The sequence below is a fragment of the Pseudophryne corroboree genome, unplaced genomic scaffold (assembly GCF_028390025.1).
Source record: "Pseudophryne corroboree isolate aPseCor3 unplaced genomic scaffold, aPseCor3.hap2 scaffold_2031, whole genome shotgun sequence".
NCBI lineage: Eukaryota > Metazoa > Chordata > Amphibia > Anura > Myobatrachidae > Pseudophryne > Pseudophryne corroboree.
The window spans coordinates 60,486-76,853 of NW_026968672.1; the positions used below are offsets into that span (position 1 = coordinate 60,486).

Genomic DNA, 16,368 nt, shown 5'->3' on the forward strand with positions numbered 1-16,368 from the left:
TTCCTTGCCGATATCTCTCTTTTGCAAAGAGCTAGGCATTGGAAAATTCAGGGCTATAACGTGTAGATGAAGCACTAATAGGAGGCTTTAAAATTTTCATTCTAATGTCCTTCGTTTGGGAGAAAAATGCAAAGGTACAATACAGCTTTTCCTTGTCGATATCTCTCTTTTGCAAAGAGATAGGCATTGGAAAATTCAGGGCTATAACGTGTATATGAAGCACTAACAGGAGGCTTTAAAATTTTCATTCTAGTGTCTTTCGTTTGGGAGAAAAATGCAAAGGTACAATACAGCTTTTCCTTGCCGATATCTCTCTTTTGCAAAGAGCTAGGCATTGGAAAATTCAGGGCTATAACGTGTAGATGAAGCTCTAACAGTAGACTTTAAAATTTTCATTCTAGTGTCTTTCGTTTGGGAGAAAAATGCAAAGGTACAATACAGCTTTTCCTTGCCAATATCTCTCTTTTGCAAAGAGCTAGGCATTGGAAAATTCAGGGCTATAACGTGTAGATGAAGCACTAACAGGAGGCTTTAAAATTTTCATTCTAGTGTCTTTCGTTTGGGAGAAAAATGCAAAGGTACAATACAGCTTTTCCTTGCCGATATCTCTCTTTTGCAAAGAGATAGGCATTGGAAAATTCAGGGCTATAACGTGTAGATGAAGCACTAACAGGAGGCTTTAAAATTTTCATTCTAGTGTCTTTCGTTTGGGAGAAAAATCAGCTTGAATGCTTCAGGGGCTGGGGCATAGCCAACATGAGCCCCACACCGAAGGAGGGTGGAGGTGTTTAATGCAAACTAGGGGTCAGACAAGCGCCGCAAAAGGCCACCATGCCCTGCACGCCCCTTTTCTGTTTTCATATGCAGACGAGGGTTGAAGCCAACTTTGACCCACTGCTTGGATGACATCACCATATGCAAATCCATCTGCGGCAGGCCTTCCCCCAGGAATGCTTGCACTAGTTGTTGCATTTGGTTTGTTGTTTGGGGGTGCTTCAGTATTAGGCAGCCTTCTGCCCTCCCATGTTCATCTGAAAATATGTGTTCTCCCTGCAGTTGTTGTCCCCAGATGAGAGTTCCCTTGTGCTGCCTCAGTTGAATCTCCTTAACTTGACAGAGATGTGCCTGAGCAGCGGCCCTCCCCAGCTCTATCCCAAATCATACTTATTTTGCATAGGAGATACCATGGTCATGAAGATTATTCTCCCAGGGTGAGGTTCATTCATTGCATTCTGGGTATGCTGACCCCTGTGATTTCCCCAAATGTGGGAAACTCGACTGCTTTATTTGTGGTAGTGGGGGACTGTGTTTGTGTTTTCCTCTGGTCAGCTCTGGTAAAAGTCAGATTTCTTTGTTTCAGAGCCTTGTTCTTCTTTTGAGAGTTCCCTTCTGCTAGTTCTTCAGAACGAACAAATCTTTTGCTTTTTACTAAAGATTTCCGTGGAGAGGAGCAAAACTGAGTTTTATCTCAATTTTTGCATGCCCCGTCTTATTGGGGTTTCTTTTATCAGTTTAAAGATAGAACGAGTGTGCTTTAATGTAAGCTCATTTGCGTAGAAATGACAGTAAATGTTTGTTTCTTTTCAAACAGAACTTTCTTGACTATACTAATTGCTTGAAAGATCTGGGAGCACATGGAAAAGAGTACAAACCATGTTTATAGCAAGGGGAAGCCTGGTGAGAAATCTGCTTTCTTTCTTTCAAATTGGGTGCTCACTTTGAGCTGAATGAGGACTGCTGGCATGGCACTCAGGCGACAGGTAGAATCTTGGTCATGCTGTGGTTTCTCTTCAGAACGAACAAATCTTTCGCCTTTTACTAAAGATTTCCGTGGAGAGGAGCAAAACTGAGTTTTATCTCAATTTTTGCATGCCCCATCTTATTGGGGTTTTATTTTATTGGTTTAAAGATAGAACGAGTGTGCTTTAATGTAAGCTCATTTGCATAGAAATGACAGTAAATGTTTGTTTCTTTTCAAACAGAACTTTCTTGACCACACTAATTGTTTGAAAGATCTGGGAGCACATGGAAAAGAGTACAAACCATGTTTATAGCAAGGGGAAGCCTGGTGAGAAATCTGCTTTCTTTCATTCAAATTGGGTGCTCACTTTGAGCTGAATGAGAACTGCTGGCATGGCACTCAGGCGACAGGTGGAATCTTGGTCATGCTCTGGTTTCTCTTCAGAACTAACAAATATTTCGCCTTTTATTAAAGATTTCCGTGGAGAGGAGCAAAACTGAGTTTTATCTCAATTTTTGCATGCCCCATATTATTGGGGTTTCTTTTATCAGTTTAAAGACAGAACGAGTGTGCTTTCTTGTTAGCTTTAATGTAAGTTTATTTGCATAACAATGACAGTAAATGTTTGTTTCTTTTCAAACAGAACTTTCTTGACCATGCTACTTGCTTGAAAGATCTGGGAGCACATGGAAAACAGTACAAACCATGCAGTATCACAAGAGCCTTTATTTGATCTTTCATGAAGATAGAGCAGAATTGAGGACACGTCAACAATTTCTGCCGAAGGTGGTTCATCTTTCCACATGGTGCCTTTGGCCACTGACACCTTCGTTGAGTCAAAGTCTCTGGCTGTGGTCAGAACTTTGAAAATTTATGTCACCAGAACGGTTCAGATTAGGAAAACAGAGGCTCTGTTTGTCCTGTATGCTCCCAACATGATTGGGTGTCCTGCTTCCATGCAGACCATTATGCGCTGGATCTGTGGTAAAATTCAGCATGCTCATTCCACGGCAGGATTGCCGTTACTGAATTAGGTGAAGACCCATTCTACTAGAAAGGTGGGTTCATCCTGGGCAGCTGGTCGGGGAGTCTCGGCATTGCAACTTTGCCGAGCAGCTATTTAGTAAACACTTTTGCTAAGTTTTACAAGTTTGATACCTTGGCTGATGATAACCTCAAGTTGGGTCATTCGGTGCTGCAGAGTCGTACGCACTCTCCCACCCGTTCAAGAGCTTTGGTATAACCCCATGGTTCTTAATGTGACCCCAGCATCCTCTAGGTCGTATGAGAAAATAGGATTTTAATACCTACCGGTAAATCCTTTTCTCTTAGTACGTAGAGGATGCTGGGCACCCGTCCCAGTCCATACTGTGTCTGCAGTTATTACTTGTGGTTATACACATGTTGTGTTACGGTTCTGGTCAGCTTTTTGCTGCAATTGTTCATGCCGTTGGCTTGTGTTCTGTTGAATGCCACGTTCTGCGGCATGCTTAAGGTGTGAGCTGGTAAGATGCTCACCTTAGTTTAACAATAAATCCTTTCCTCGAAATGTCCGTCTCCCTGGGCACAGTTCCTATAACTGGAGTCTGGAGGAGGGGCATAGAGGGAGGAGCCAGTTCACACCCTTTGAAAGTCTTAAAGTGCCCATGTCTCTTGCGGATCCCGTCTATACCCCATGGTTCTTAATGTGACCCCAGCATCCTCTACGGACTAAGAGAAAAGGATGCCCTTGTGTACTATCCTGACTTCTCCTCCCGTCTGCTTACTTTGTGCCTTCCAACGCACAATGCGAACTACAGGTGGTGCTGCAGGGCCCACACCCTTTTACTTGCCTTACAGAGCAGCTCTGGAGCTGTTACAGTGCCCAGCTGCTGCAAGAAATCAGCATGAATGCTTCAGGGGATGGGGCATGGCCAACATGAGCCCCACACCAAAGGAGGGTGGGGGTGTTTAATGCGAACTAGGGGTCATCCAAGCACTGCAAAAGGCCGCCATGCCCTGCATGCCCCTTTTCTCTTTTTATATGCAGATGAGGGTTCCAGCCAACTTTGGCCCACTGCTTGGATGACATCACCGTATGCAAATCCGTCTGCTGCAGACCTTCCCCCAGGAATGCTGTTACTAGTTGTTGGATATGGTTTGATATTTGATGGTGCTTCAGTATTAGGCAGCCTTCCGCCATCCCATGTTCATCTGAAAAGATGTGGTCTCCCTGCAGTTGTTGTCCCCAGACGAGAGTTCCCTTGTGCTTCCTCAGTTGAATCTCCTTAACTTGACGGGGGAGGGGCTGCCCGAGCTGCCACCCTCCCCAGCCCTATCCCAACTCATACTTATTTTACATATTAGATCTCTTGATCATGAAGATTGTTCTCACAGGGTGAGGTTCATCCATTATATTTTAAAATAGGAAGGTACAAATTACATATTTGAATTGCATCTATGTGCTGGATTCAAATGTCCCCCCCCCTTCCTTTCTCAATTGTGCCCGTCAGCAGCTATTCTAAGGTTGCTGCCAATGGGTGTGACACATTAATTTCTTCTGTGGGGTACACTGGACTCCACAAGGATTCACATTGGGGTGTAGAGTAGGATCTTGATCTGAGGCACCAACCGGCTCAAAGCTTTTGACTGTTCCCAAGAAGCTCAGTGCATTCTCCTCTATAACCCCGCTTCCATGAACAGGGAGCTCAGTTTGTAGTTGGTGCCTTCAGTAGCAGGCCAATTAACAGGGGCCTGCCTCAGGCAGCCTATTCTTAGCTATTAATTTTGACAAGAAAAGAAGAACTTGTTTTATGAGAATCTACAAGGGCTGCAGCAGGCTAGGTCTAATAGACATCTTTACTGCAGCTTCATCACTCCCAGCGGCGCTATATACTCCCGTGCCCTGGTTGCTGGGTCACTGCAGCGGAGGCTCCGGTTTCATCCTAAGGTCAGTCACACACACACCACCCTTCCGGATCACGAGGCCGCTGATGAAGGGGAGCGAGGCCGTAGGGGGTGGGCCGTGTGCGCACTGCGGTGGACACTGATTACTGGGCAGCCGCTCCACTAGCCACCAGGTACAGTTAAGGAGCACAGGTCTGGGGGTTTTTCTCCTATATTAACCCAATTTTGTACTGCCCGCAGCGCATTGTGATAGGTAATAGGGCCTGATTCAGGTTGGATTGCAATCACAATAAGCGATCCAACTGCAAAAATTGCTAAGAGCATACGCATGTGCCTGCATTTTCTGCGGCACCCCGCAGAGAATGTGATCGCCTCTGCCTGTCAATCGGGGTGGGGAAGGGGGGGAGAGGTGGGTCAGCAACACTCCATTTCCAAGTCAGGGATGGAGCGGTGCGGGGGCAAGGCTTCAAAATGGGGTCTGCAACGGAGGAGACACAGGGGGCGTGGTCACAGCGGCTGTATGACATCACATTCAGCCGCTGTGATCACAAAAATGGTGGCGGCTTCCTGCGCGCACATACAGTCTGCACCAGCAGGAGCCTACACCATTTTTTATGATCACGCTGAACTGCAGTGCGACTGCAATTACAGCATGGTCAAGAAGGGAGGCGTCATGCTGGGTGGCCATGCCCTGTCACTGTGCAGGAGCCAGCACCGCTCACACACTAGTCCCCGGGTGCAGCCCCCAACCCCCGGGACACCCGGAGCAACAAAATGTAGATTCAGGCCACCAGGCCACGCCCCTACCTATGAAACCATGCCTCCTTTTTACCATTGCGCTGCTTATCTGCGCGCACTGCATTACAATCTCCCTCGCCACCTCTCTGTGTGTCACCAGTGATAGTGACACCTCTGCCATGCTTGTAGCAGCTGGTCCTAAGATCTACGCCTCAAACCCTGAGTGTTTGCCCTTGTGACTTGTTGATCATCATAGCGAAGCAGATGCTTACAGAAAACTGCAGGGGCTTAGATTGAAAATAAAAAAATTGATGGGTATAAGGTAGAGAGGAGCGGGTTCGGTTCTCCGAGAACCGAATTCCCCACGAACTCCACGTGGTTTACACTGGTCCGAGGCAGGCTCGGTTGTTCCCGCCTGACTCGGAAAACCTGAACAAGGGAAAATGTCATCATCCCGCTGTCGGATTCTCGCGAGATTCGGATTCCATATAAAGAGCTGCGCGTTGCTGCCATTTTTACTCGTGCATTGAAGAGAGAGCGGAGAGGACGTGGCTATGTTCTCTCAGTGGAAATCTCAATATCAGTGCTCAGTATCAGTGGTTACTTATTGCTGCTCAGTAATACTAGTAGTGTGTCTCTCCTGCTCAGTGTCAGTTCTCAGTAGTATCCTCATCAGTGCTCAGTATCACTGATCATTGTCTTGTGCTGCATTGTGGTGCTCAGCATACTACAGTACATTACTAATAGTCCAGTGCTGCATCTTGCTGCTCAGTGTCAGTTCTAGTATCCTCATCAGTGCTCACTATCACTGCTCATTGCATTGTGGTGTTCTGTATACTACAATAACATAGTAATATAGTAACATAGTTTTTGAGGTTGAATAGAGGCAAATTGCCCATCGTGTTCAACCTGTTTTAAGTTGTGATGATTCTACATACTTGCTGAATAATGTTTTATGACTAGTTAGCTACTATAACTCATGTTACCCCCGGATTAACCATGTTGATATTTTAAGTATTATAACCTTGGATAGCTTTTTCATTCAGAAATGTATCCATTCCTTTTTTAAATCCAATTACAGAGTCCGCCATTACCACCTTCCCTGGCAGGGAATTCCACATCCTGATTGCCCTAACAGTGAAGAAACCTTTCCTCCATTGCGTTCTGAACTTTCCTCCAGTCGCAGCGAGTGACCACGTGTTCTTTTAATAAATAATTCCTCTGATAACTCTTTGTTATGTATCTTTACATATTTGAAGATATTAATAATATCTCCTCTTAGGCACCTCTTTTCTAGTGTATAAATATTCAGCCTAGTAAGTCTTTCCTTATAGTCCAGTACTTTTAGGCCTTTAATCAATTTAGTCTTCAGGATCTCTTACACTTCCATGAGCAGCAGAGTAGTGCAATGGAAGCATGCTGGGCCCATAACCCAGAGGTCGATTGATCGAAACTATCCTCTGCTATGTGCATTTTTTTTTTTATAATTAAAGTAATCAAAAACTGGGATTGATATTTTGGCTCTTTTATTTTTACTTAAAGTACAATAACTTTTATCATTTTAATTTGTTTTAATAGTATATTGACAGCATTGTTTTCTTTAAAAAATCCACTTAATTTTCTTTACCCTATTACTGAAATGGTAATTGACAAAAACAAACTACATTGTCACCAGAAGAGCAATGCAAAATGTACAAGTGATATATGAAAATCATCTTCCATCTTGAATTTCAATGATGCATTGGGACAACAATTTGTGAGAAACATCTTCACCCACAAAGAAAGATTTTCTTAATTCCTTACCTGTGTGCTGATTAGATATCACCTTGTTTTCACATTAAACAGACTTCCCCGTGAGGAAGCAGCAAGGATGCAGTGACGTTTCCTGGTGTCAACCTGTATTATTTCAGTAGACATTGAAATGAGGATGCATCTTTGATGCCTTTCCAATGAAGCAAGTTTATTTCAGTAATAGGTGAAAAACCATTCCTACAAAGGTGTTAATCAGAGACTTGGCTTTGTGGACACTTTTCAGAGAGCAAATTTGTTAGCATAAACATAAAATCAGAAAATGAAGAGCTGTTTAATCACTCAATTGGACTTTTCTGCCAGCATATTTTTTTTCTCTGCAACCCACTGCTAAATTGTGCTTCCTAGCTGTTTTTTTATAAAATCACTTAATCAAATCTAACTCTGATTACATCAGAGAAGGCCAGGTACCCTACACCATAAGGGGGGTTTTTGAAATTTTGACTTGTCTACTTAAAGATCACCAAAATCTGATTACAAGGTCAATTACATCCCTGGGTGGGATTGAACCACCAACCTTTTGGTTAATAGCCAAACATGCTAACCGATTGCGCCACAGAGACACCTTGCAAAAGTCAATACTGACAAAGGCTAATAATCATTCATCTAGAACGTTTCCTAGAAAAACTTTAAAAAGTCAATAATCTGGAGAATTTTTGTAAGAAACACATTGGTACTTTCCCATGATGAGTGAGTGCTTCAGGATTTCTTGCACTTACATGGGCTATTAACCAAAAGGTTGGTGGTTCAATCCCACCCAGGGATGTAATTGACCTTGTCATCAGATTTTGGTGATCTTTAAGTAGACAAGTCAAAATTTCAAACCCCCTCTTATGGTGTAGGGTACCTGGCCTTCTCTGACGTAATCAGAGTTAGATTTAATTAAGTGATTTTATAAAAAACAGCTAGGAAGCACAATTTAGCAGTGGGTTGCAGAGAAAAAAATAACATTTTAAACCTACCGGTAATTTTTTTTTCTCGTAGTCCGTAGAGGATGATGGGGACTCCGTAAGGACCATGGGGGATAGACGGGCTCCGCAGCAGACATGGGCACTTTAAGAAAGACTTTAGATCTGGGTGTGCACTGGCTCCTCCCTCTATGCCCCTCCTCCATACCTCAGTTAGAGAAACTGTGCCCAGAGGAGACAGACAGTTCGAGGAAAGGATTTTTGTTAATCCAAGGTCAAGATTCATACCAGCCACACCAATCACACCGTATAACTTGTGATATACTACCCAGTTAACAGTATGAATCAAATCTAACTCTGATTACATCAGAGAAGGCCAGGTACCCTACACCATAACAGGGGTTTTCGAAATTTTGACTTGTCTACTTAAAGATCAACAAAATCTGATTACAAGTTCAATTACGTCCCTGGGTGGGATTGAACCACCAACCTTTTGGTTAATAGCCGTACACACTAACTGATTGCGCCACAGCGAAACTTTGCAAAAGTACATACTGACAAAGGCTAATAAGCATTCATCTAGAACGATTCCTAGAAAAACTTTAAAAAGTCAATAATCTGGAGAGTTTTTGTAAGATGTTTCTTCCAGCAACCAATGAAGAAACACATTGGTACTTTCGCATGATGAGTGAGTGCTTCAGGATCTCTTGCACTTACATGTGCAGCAGAGTACTGTAATGGAAGCATGCTGGGTCCATAACCCAGAGGTAGGCAGATTGAAACTATCCTCTGCTATATGACTTGTCTACTTAAATATTACCAAAATTTGATGACAAGGTCAATTACGTCCCTGGATGGGATTGAACCACCAACCTTTTGATTAATAGCTGAACACACTAACCGATTGCGCCACAGAGACACTTTGCAAAAAGTACATACTGACAAAGACTAATAAGCATTCATCTAGAACGTTTCCTAGAAAAACTTTAAAAAGTCAATAATCTGGAGAGTTTTTGTAAGATGTTTCTTCCAGCAACCAATGAAGAAACACATTGGTACTTTCCCATGATGAGTGAGTGCTTCAGGATCTCTTGCACTTACATGTGCAGCAGAGTACTGCAATGGAAGCATGCTGGGCCCATAACCCAGAGGTAGGCAGATTGAAACTATCCTTTGCTATATGCATTTTTTTTTGTTCATTAAAGTAATCCAAAACTGGGATTGATATTTTAGCTTTTATTTTTACTTAAAGTACAATAACTTTTACCATTTTAATTTGTTTTAATAGTATATTGACAGTGTTGTTTTCTTTCAAAAATCCAATTAATTTTCTTTACCCGATTATTAAAATGGTAATTGACAAAAACAAACTACATTGTCACCAGAAGAGCAATACAAAATGTACAAGTGATATATTAAAATCATCTTTCCAGCTTGAATTTCAATGATGCATTGGGGCAACGATTTTGTGAGAAACATCTTCACCCTTAAATAAAGATTTTCTTTATTCCTTACCTGTGTGCTAATTAGATATCACCTTGTTTTCACATTAAACAGACTTCCACATGAGAAAGCAGCAAGGATGCAGTGGCGTTAATGTTTCCTGGTGTCAACCTGTATTATTTCAGTAGATATTGAAATGAGGATGCATCTTGCTGCCTTTCCAATGAAGCAAGTTTAATTTAGTAATAGGTGAAAAACCATCCCTACAAATATGTTAATCAGATACTTGGCTTTGTGGACACTTTTCAGAGAACAAATTAGTTAGCATAAAAATAAAGCCAGAAAATGAAGAGCTGTTTAATCACTCAATTGGATTTTTCTGCCAGCATATTTCTTTTTCTCTGCAACCCACTGCTAAATTGTGCTTCCTAGCTGTTTTTTTATAAAATCACTGATTCAAATCTAACTCTGATTACATCAGAGTAGGCCAGGTACCCTACACCATAAGAAGGGGGTTTGAAATTTTGACTTGTCTACTTAAAGATCACCAAAATCTGATAACAAATTCAATTACATCGTTGGGTGGGATTGAACCACCAACCCTTTGATTAATAACCAAACACACTAACCGATTGCGCCACAGAGACACTTTACAAACATACATACTGACAAAGGCTAATAAGCATTCATCTAGAACGTTTCCTAGAAAAACTTTAAAAAGTCAATAATCTGGAGAGTTTTTGTAAGATGTTTCTTCCATCAACCAACGAAGAAACACATTGGTACTTTCCCATGATGAGTGAGTGCTTCAGGATCTCTTGCACTTACATGTGCAGCAGAGTACTGCAATGGAAACATGCTGGGCCCATAACCCAGAGGTAGGCAGATTGAAACTATCCTCTGCTATATGCATTTTTTTTTGTTAATTAAAGTAATCCAAAACTGGGATTGATATTTTTGCTCTTTTATTTTTACTTAAAGTACAATAACTTTTACCATTTTAATTTGTTTTAATAGTATATTGACAGTATTGTTTTCTTTCAAAAATCCACTTAATTTTCTTTACCCTATTATTAAAATGGTAATTGACAAAAACAAACTACATTGTCACCAGAAGAGCAATACAAAATGTACAAGTGATATATTAAAATCATCTTTCCAGCTTGAATTTCAATGATGCATTGGGGCAACGATTTTGTGAGAAACACCTTCACCCTTAAATAAAGATTTTCTTAATTCCTTACCTGTGTGCTAATTAGATATCACCTTGTTTTCACATTAAACAGACTTCCACATGCGAAAGCAGCAAGGATGCAGTGGCGTTTATGTTTCCTGGTGTCAACCTGTATTATTTCAGTAGACATTGAAATGGGGATGCATCTTGCTGCCTTTCCAATGAAGCAAGTTTAATTCAGTAATAGGTGAAAAACCATTCCTACAAAGGTGTTAATCAGAGACTTGGCTTTGTGGACACTTTTCAGAGAGCAAATTTGTTAGCATAAACATAAAATCAGAAAATGAAGAGCTGTTTAAACAGCTACTGCCTGAGGGTCTCTTGACCTGGTGCAATACCTCTGTAGCTTTTTGTTGAGGCGGGACGCCATCATGTCTATCTGGAACAGTCCCCACCGACTTGCAATCTGTGCGAAGACTTCCTGATGGAGTCCCCACTCTCCTGGATGTAGGTCGTGTCTGCTGAGGAAGTCTGCTTCCCAGTTGTCCACTCCCGGAATGAACACTGCTGACAGTGCGCTTACATGATTCTCCGCCCAGCGAAGAATTCTGGTGGCTTCCGCCATCGCCACTCTGCTCCTTGTGCCGCCTTGGCGGTTTACATGAACTACTGCGGTGACGTTGTCTGACTGGATCAGAACTGGTTGGTCGCGAAGTAAGGTCTCCGCTTGACATAGGGCGTTGTATATGGCCCTTAGCTCCAGGATGTTGATGTGAAGACAAGTCTCCTGACTTGACCAAAGACCTTGGAAATTTCTTCCCTGTGTGGCTGCTCCCCAACCTCGGAGGCTCGCGTTCGTGGTCACCAGGATCCAGTCCTGAATGCCGAACCTGCGGCCCTCTAGAAGGTGAGCACTCTGCAGCCACCACAGGAGAGATACCCTGGCCCTGGGGGACAGGGTGATCAACTGATGAATCTGTAGATGTGACCCGGACCACTTGTCCAGTAGGTCCCATTGCAAGATCCTCGCATGGAACCTGCCGAAGGGAATGGCCTCGTATGATGCCACCATCATTCCCAGGACTCGAGTGCAGTGATGCACTGACACCTGTTTTGGTTTCAATAGGTTCCTGACCAGAGTCATGAGTTCCTGGGCCTTTTCTATCGGAAGATAAACCCTTTTCTGGTCCGTATCCAGAATAATGCCCAAGCAAAGTCAGACGAGTCGTAGGAACCAACTGCGACTTCGGGATATTGAGAATCCAGCCGTTTTGCTGTAACACCTTCAATGAAAGTTATACGCTGTTCAGCAACTGCTCTCTTGATCTCGCTTTTATGAGGAGATCGTTCAAGTACGGGATAATTGTGACACCTTGCTTTCGCAGGAGCACCATAATTTCCGTCATTACCTTGGTGAAAATTCTCGGAGAAAATTCTGGAGAGACCAAACGGCAACGTCTGAAATTGGTAATGACAATACTGTACCGCAAATCTTAGGTACGCCTGATGAGGTGGATAAATGAGTACATGAAGGTATGCATCCTTTATGTCCAGAGATATCATAAAATCCCCCCCTTCTAGGCTGGCGATGACCGCTCTTAGCGATTCCATCTTGAACTTGAACCTTTTCAAGTATAGGTTCAGGGATTTTAAATTTAATATGGGTCTGACCAAACCGTCCGGTTTTGGGACTACAAACAGGGTCGAATAATTTCCCTTTCCTTGTTGAAGCAGGGGAACCTTGACCACCACCTGTTGAAGATACAATTTGTGAATTGCATTTAACACTATCTCCCTTTCCTGGGGAGAAGATGGTAGGGCCGATTTGAAAAACCGGCGAGGAGGCACCTCTTCGAATTTCAGCTTGTAACCCTGAGAAACAATTTCTATTGCCTAGGGATCCACCTGCGAATGAACCCAGATGTGGCTGAAAACACGAAGACGTGCCCCCAACTGGGCGGACTCCTTTAGCGGAGCCCCAGCGTCATGCGGTGGATTTTGTAGAGGCCGGGGAGGACTTCTGTTCCTGGGAACTAGCTGTGTTGTGCAGCTTCTTCCCTCTGCCCTTACCTCTGGCAAGAAAGGACGCACCTCGTACTTTCTTGTTTCTCTGTGATCGAAAGGACTGCATTTGATAATGTGGTGCTTTCTTAGGCTGTGAGGGAATATAAGGCAAAAAATTTGATTTACCAGCTGTAGCTGTGGAGACAAGGTCCGAGAGACCTTCCCCAAACAATTCCTCACACCTGTAAGGTAAAACCTCCATATGCCTTTTTGAGTCGGCATCACCTGTCCATTGCCGGGTCCATAGGACTCGTCTAGCAGAAATCGACATAGCGTTTATTCTAGAACCCAGTAGACTAATGTCACTTTGAGCATCTCTCATATATAGGACAGCATCTTTTATATGCCCTATGGTCAATAACATAGCATCCTTATCTAGGGTCTCAATCTCTGCTGATAAGGTATCTGTCCATGCTGCCACCGCGCTACAACCTCGGCCGACGCAATTGCCGGTCTGAGTAAGGTACCAGAATGTGTGTAAATGGACTTTAGGGTAACCTCCTGCTTGCGGTCAGCAGGGTCCCTGATGGTAGCCGTATCCTGGGATGGCAGCGCTACCTTTTTGGATAAGCGTGTCAATGCTTTATCCACCCTAGGGGAGGATTCCCACCGTATCCTGTCCATTGGCGGGAAAGGATACGCCATAAGAATCCTTTTGGGAATCTGCAGCTTTTTGTCTGGAGATTCCCAAGCTTTTTCACATAATTCGTTCAACTCATGTGAGGGGGGAAAGGTTATCTCAGGTTTCTTTCCCTTATACATGTGTACCCTCGTGTCAGGGACAGGGGACTCTGTGATGTGCAAAACATCTTTTATTGCAATAATCATATATCGAATACATTTAGCCAATTTTGGTTGTAACTTTGCATCATCGTAGTCGACACTGGAGTCAGAATCTGTGTCGGTATCTGTGTCAACTATTTGGGATAGTGGGCGCTTTTGAGACCCCGAAGGTCCCTGCGACATAGGGACAGGCATGGGTTGACTCCCTGACTGTTCCCTAGCTTCAGCTTTGTCTAATCTCTTGTGTAATAAGTTTACATTAGCACTTAAAACATTCCACATATCCATCCAGTCAGGTGTCGGCGTTGTCGATGGAGACACCACATTAATTTGCTCCTGCTCCTCTCTAGGAGAGCCTTCTACCTCAGACATGTCGACACACGTGTACCGACACACCATACACTCAGGGAATCCTCTTATCTGAGGACAGTTCCCCAACAAGGCCCTTTGGAGAGACAGAGAGAGAAAGTATGCCAGCACACACCCCAGCGCTATATGACCCAGGAAAAAAACACAATCATTTTATGTTTACCCAGTAGCGCTGTATTTCCATATATATATGCGCCTAATTATGTGCCCCCTCTTCTTTAAGACCCTCTTTCTACCGTGGTATAAGCAGGGGAGAGTCCATGGAGCTTCCCCTCAGCGGTGCTGTGGAGAAAATGGCGCTGGGGAGTGCTGAGGGAGAAGCCCCACCCCCTCAGCGACGGGCTTCTGTCCCGCTCAAATAGCCCCCCCCATAAAAAAATGGCGGGGGCTCTTATATATATATACAGTGCCTAGCTGCATATATATTTATTTTGCCAAAGAGAGGTCTATATTGCTGCCCAGGGCGTCCCCCCTGCGCCCTTCACCCTTACACTGACTGCCGTGTGTGAGGTGTATGGGAGCAATGGAGCACAGCTTTACTGCTGTGCGTTACCTCAGTGAAGATCATGAAGTCTTCCGCCGCCTCTGAAGTCTTCTTTTCTTCTCATACTCACCCGGCTTCTATCTTCCGGCTCTGCGAGGGGGACGGCGGCGCGGCTCTGGGACGGACGGCGAGGGTGAGACCTGCGTACCGATCCCTCTGGAGCTAATGCTGTACAGTAGCCTAAGAAGCAGAGCCTATCAACTCACAGAAGTAGGTGTGCATCTCTCCCCTCCGCCCCTCGATGCAGGGAGTCTGTTGCCAGCAGGCTCCCTGAAAATAAAAAAATCTAACAAATATACTTTCTGTCAGGAAACTCAGGAGAGCTCCCTGAAAAGCACCCAGTCTCCTCTGGGCACAGTAGTAAACTGAGGTCTGGAGGAGGGGCATAGAGGGAGGAGCCAGTGCACACCCAGATCTAAAGTCTTTCTTAAAGTGCCCATGTCTCCTGCGGAGCCCGTCTATCCCCCATGGTCCTTACGGAGTCCCCAGCATCCTCTAGGACGTAAGAGAAAAATTATGCTGGCAGAAAAATCCAATTGAGTGATTAAACAGCTCCAGAGCTGCTCTGTAAGGCAAGTAAAAGGGTGTGGGCCCTGCAGCACTACCTGTAGTTTGCATTGTGCATTGGAAGCCTAGTTTGCTGTCTGTTTCCACTTCTTTTTTCTTGATCCCCTCCCGTCTATACCCTTGTGCACTATCCTGACTTCTCCTCCCGTCTGCTTACTTTGTGCCTTCCAATGCACAATGCAAACTACAGGTAGTGCTGCAGGGCCCACACCCTTTTACTTGCCTTACAGAGCAGCTCTTGAGCTGTTACAGTGCCCAGCTGCTGCAAGAAATCAGCGTGAATGCTTCAGGGGCTGGGGCATGGCCAACATGAGCCCCACACCGAAGGAGGGTGGGGGTGTTTAATGCGAACTAGGGGTCTTGCACAATGCGAACTACAGGTAGTGCTGCAGGGCCCACACCCTTTTACTTGCCTTACAGAGCAGCTCTGGAGCTGTTACAGTGCCCAGCTGCTGCAAGAAATCAGCTTGAATCCTTCAGGGGCTGGGGCATAGCCAACATGAGCCCCACACCGACAGAGGGTGGAGGTGTTTAATGCGAACTAGGGGTCATCCAAGTGCCGCAAAAGGCCGCCATGCCCTGCACGCCCCTTTTCTCTTTTCATATGCAGACGAGGGTTGAAGCCAACTTTGACCCACTGCTTGGATGACATCGCCATATGCAAATCCATCTGCTGCAGGCCTTCCCCCAGGAATGCTTGCACTAGTTGTTGCATTTGGTTTGTTGTTTGGGGGTGCTTCAGTATTAGGCAGCCTTCTGCCCTCCCATGTTCATCTGAAAATATGTGTTCTCCCTGCAGTTGTTGTCCCCAGATGAGAGTTCCCTTGTGCTGCCTCAGTTGAATCTCCTTTACTTGACAGAGATGTGCCTGAGCAGCGGCCCTCCCCAGCCCTATCCCAAATCATACTTATTTTGCATAGGAGATACCATGGTCATGAAGACTGTTCTCCCAGGGTGCGGTTCATTCATTGCATTCTGGGTATGCTGACCCCTGTGATTTCCCCAAATGTGGGAAACTCGACTGCATTATTTAATGCGAACTAGGGGTCATCCAAGCACCGCAAAAGGCCGCCATGCCCTGCATACCCCTTTTCTCTTTTCATAAGCAGACGAGGTTTGAAGCCAACCTTGACCCACTGCTTGGATGACATCACTTGCTGCCTTTCCAATGAAGCAAGTTTAATTTAATAATAGGTGAAAAACCATCCCTACAAAGGTGTTAATAAGATACTTGGCTTTGTGGACACTTTTCAGAGCACAAATTTGTTAGCATAAAAATAAAGCCAGAAAATGAAGAGCTGTTTAATCACTCAATTGGATTTTTCTGCCAGCATATTTCTTT

The 16,368-nt window shown here is 44.3% G+C and overlaps 4 non-coding genes and 1 pseudogene across 4 annotated transcripts; all 5 read left to right on the forward strand.

Annotated features, from left to right (window-relative positions):
- The first annotated feature begins 1,160 nt into the window (after positions 1-1,160).
- LOC135005491 (U1 spliceosomal RNA) lies at positions 1,161-1,324 on the forward strand. The gene has a single exon (XR_010206059.1). It is a non-coding gene; the product is annotated as a U1 spliceosomal RNA (small nuclear RNA).
- Positions 1,325-1,384: 60 nt separating this feature from the next.
- On the forward strand, positions 1,385-1,500 carry LOC135005522 (U5 spliceosomal RNA). The gene has a single exon (XR_010206086.1). It is a non-coding gene; the product is annotated as a U5 spliceosomal RNA (small nuclear RNA).
- A 274-nt stretch (positions 1,501-1,774) lies between these two features.
- LOC135005520 (U5 spliceosomal RNA) lies at positions 1,775-1,890 on the forward strand. Its single transcript, XR_010206084.1, has one exon. It is a non-coding gene; the product is annotated as a U5 spliceosomal RNA (small nuclear RNA).
- A 275-nt stretch (positions 1,891-2,165) lies between these two features.
- On the forward strand, positions 2,166-2,281 carry LOC135005521 (U5 spliceosomal RNA). The gene has a single exon (XR_010206085.1). It is a non-coding gene; the product is annotated as a U5 spliceosomal RNA (small nuclear RNA).
- Positions 2,282-15,929: 13,648 nt separating this feature from the next.
- Positions 15,930-16,108, forward strand: LOC135005518 (U1 spliceosomal RNA; annotated as a pseudogene).
- Positions 16,109-16,368: the final 260 nt, after the last annotated feature.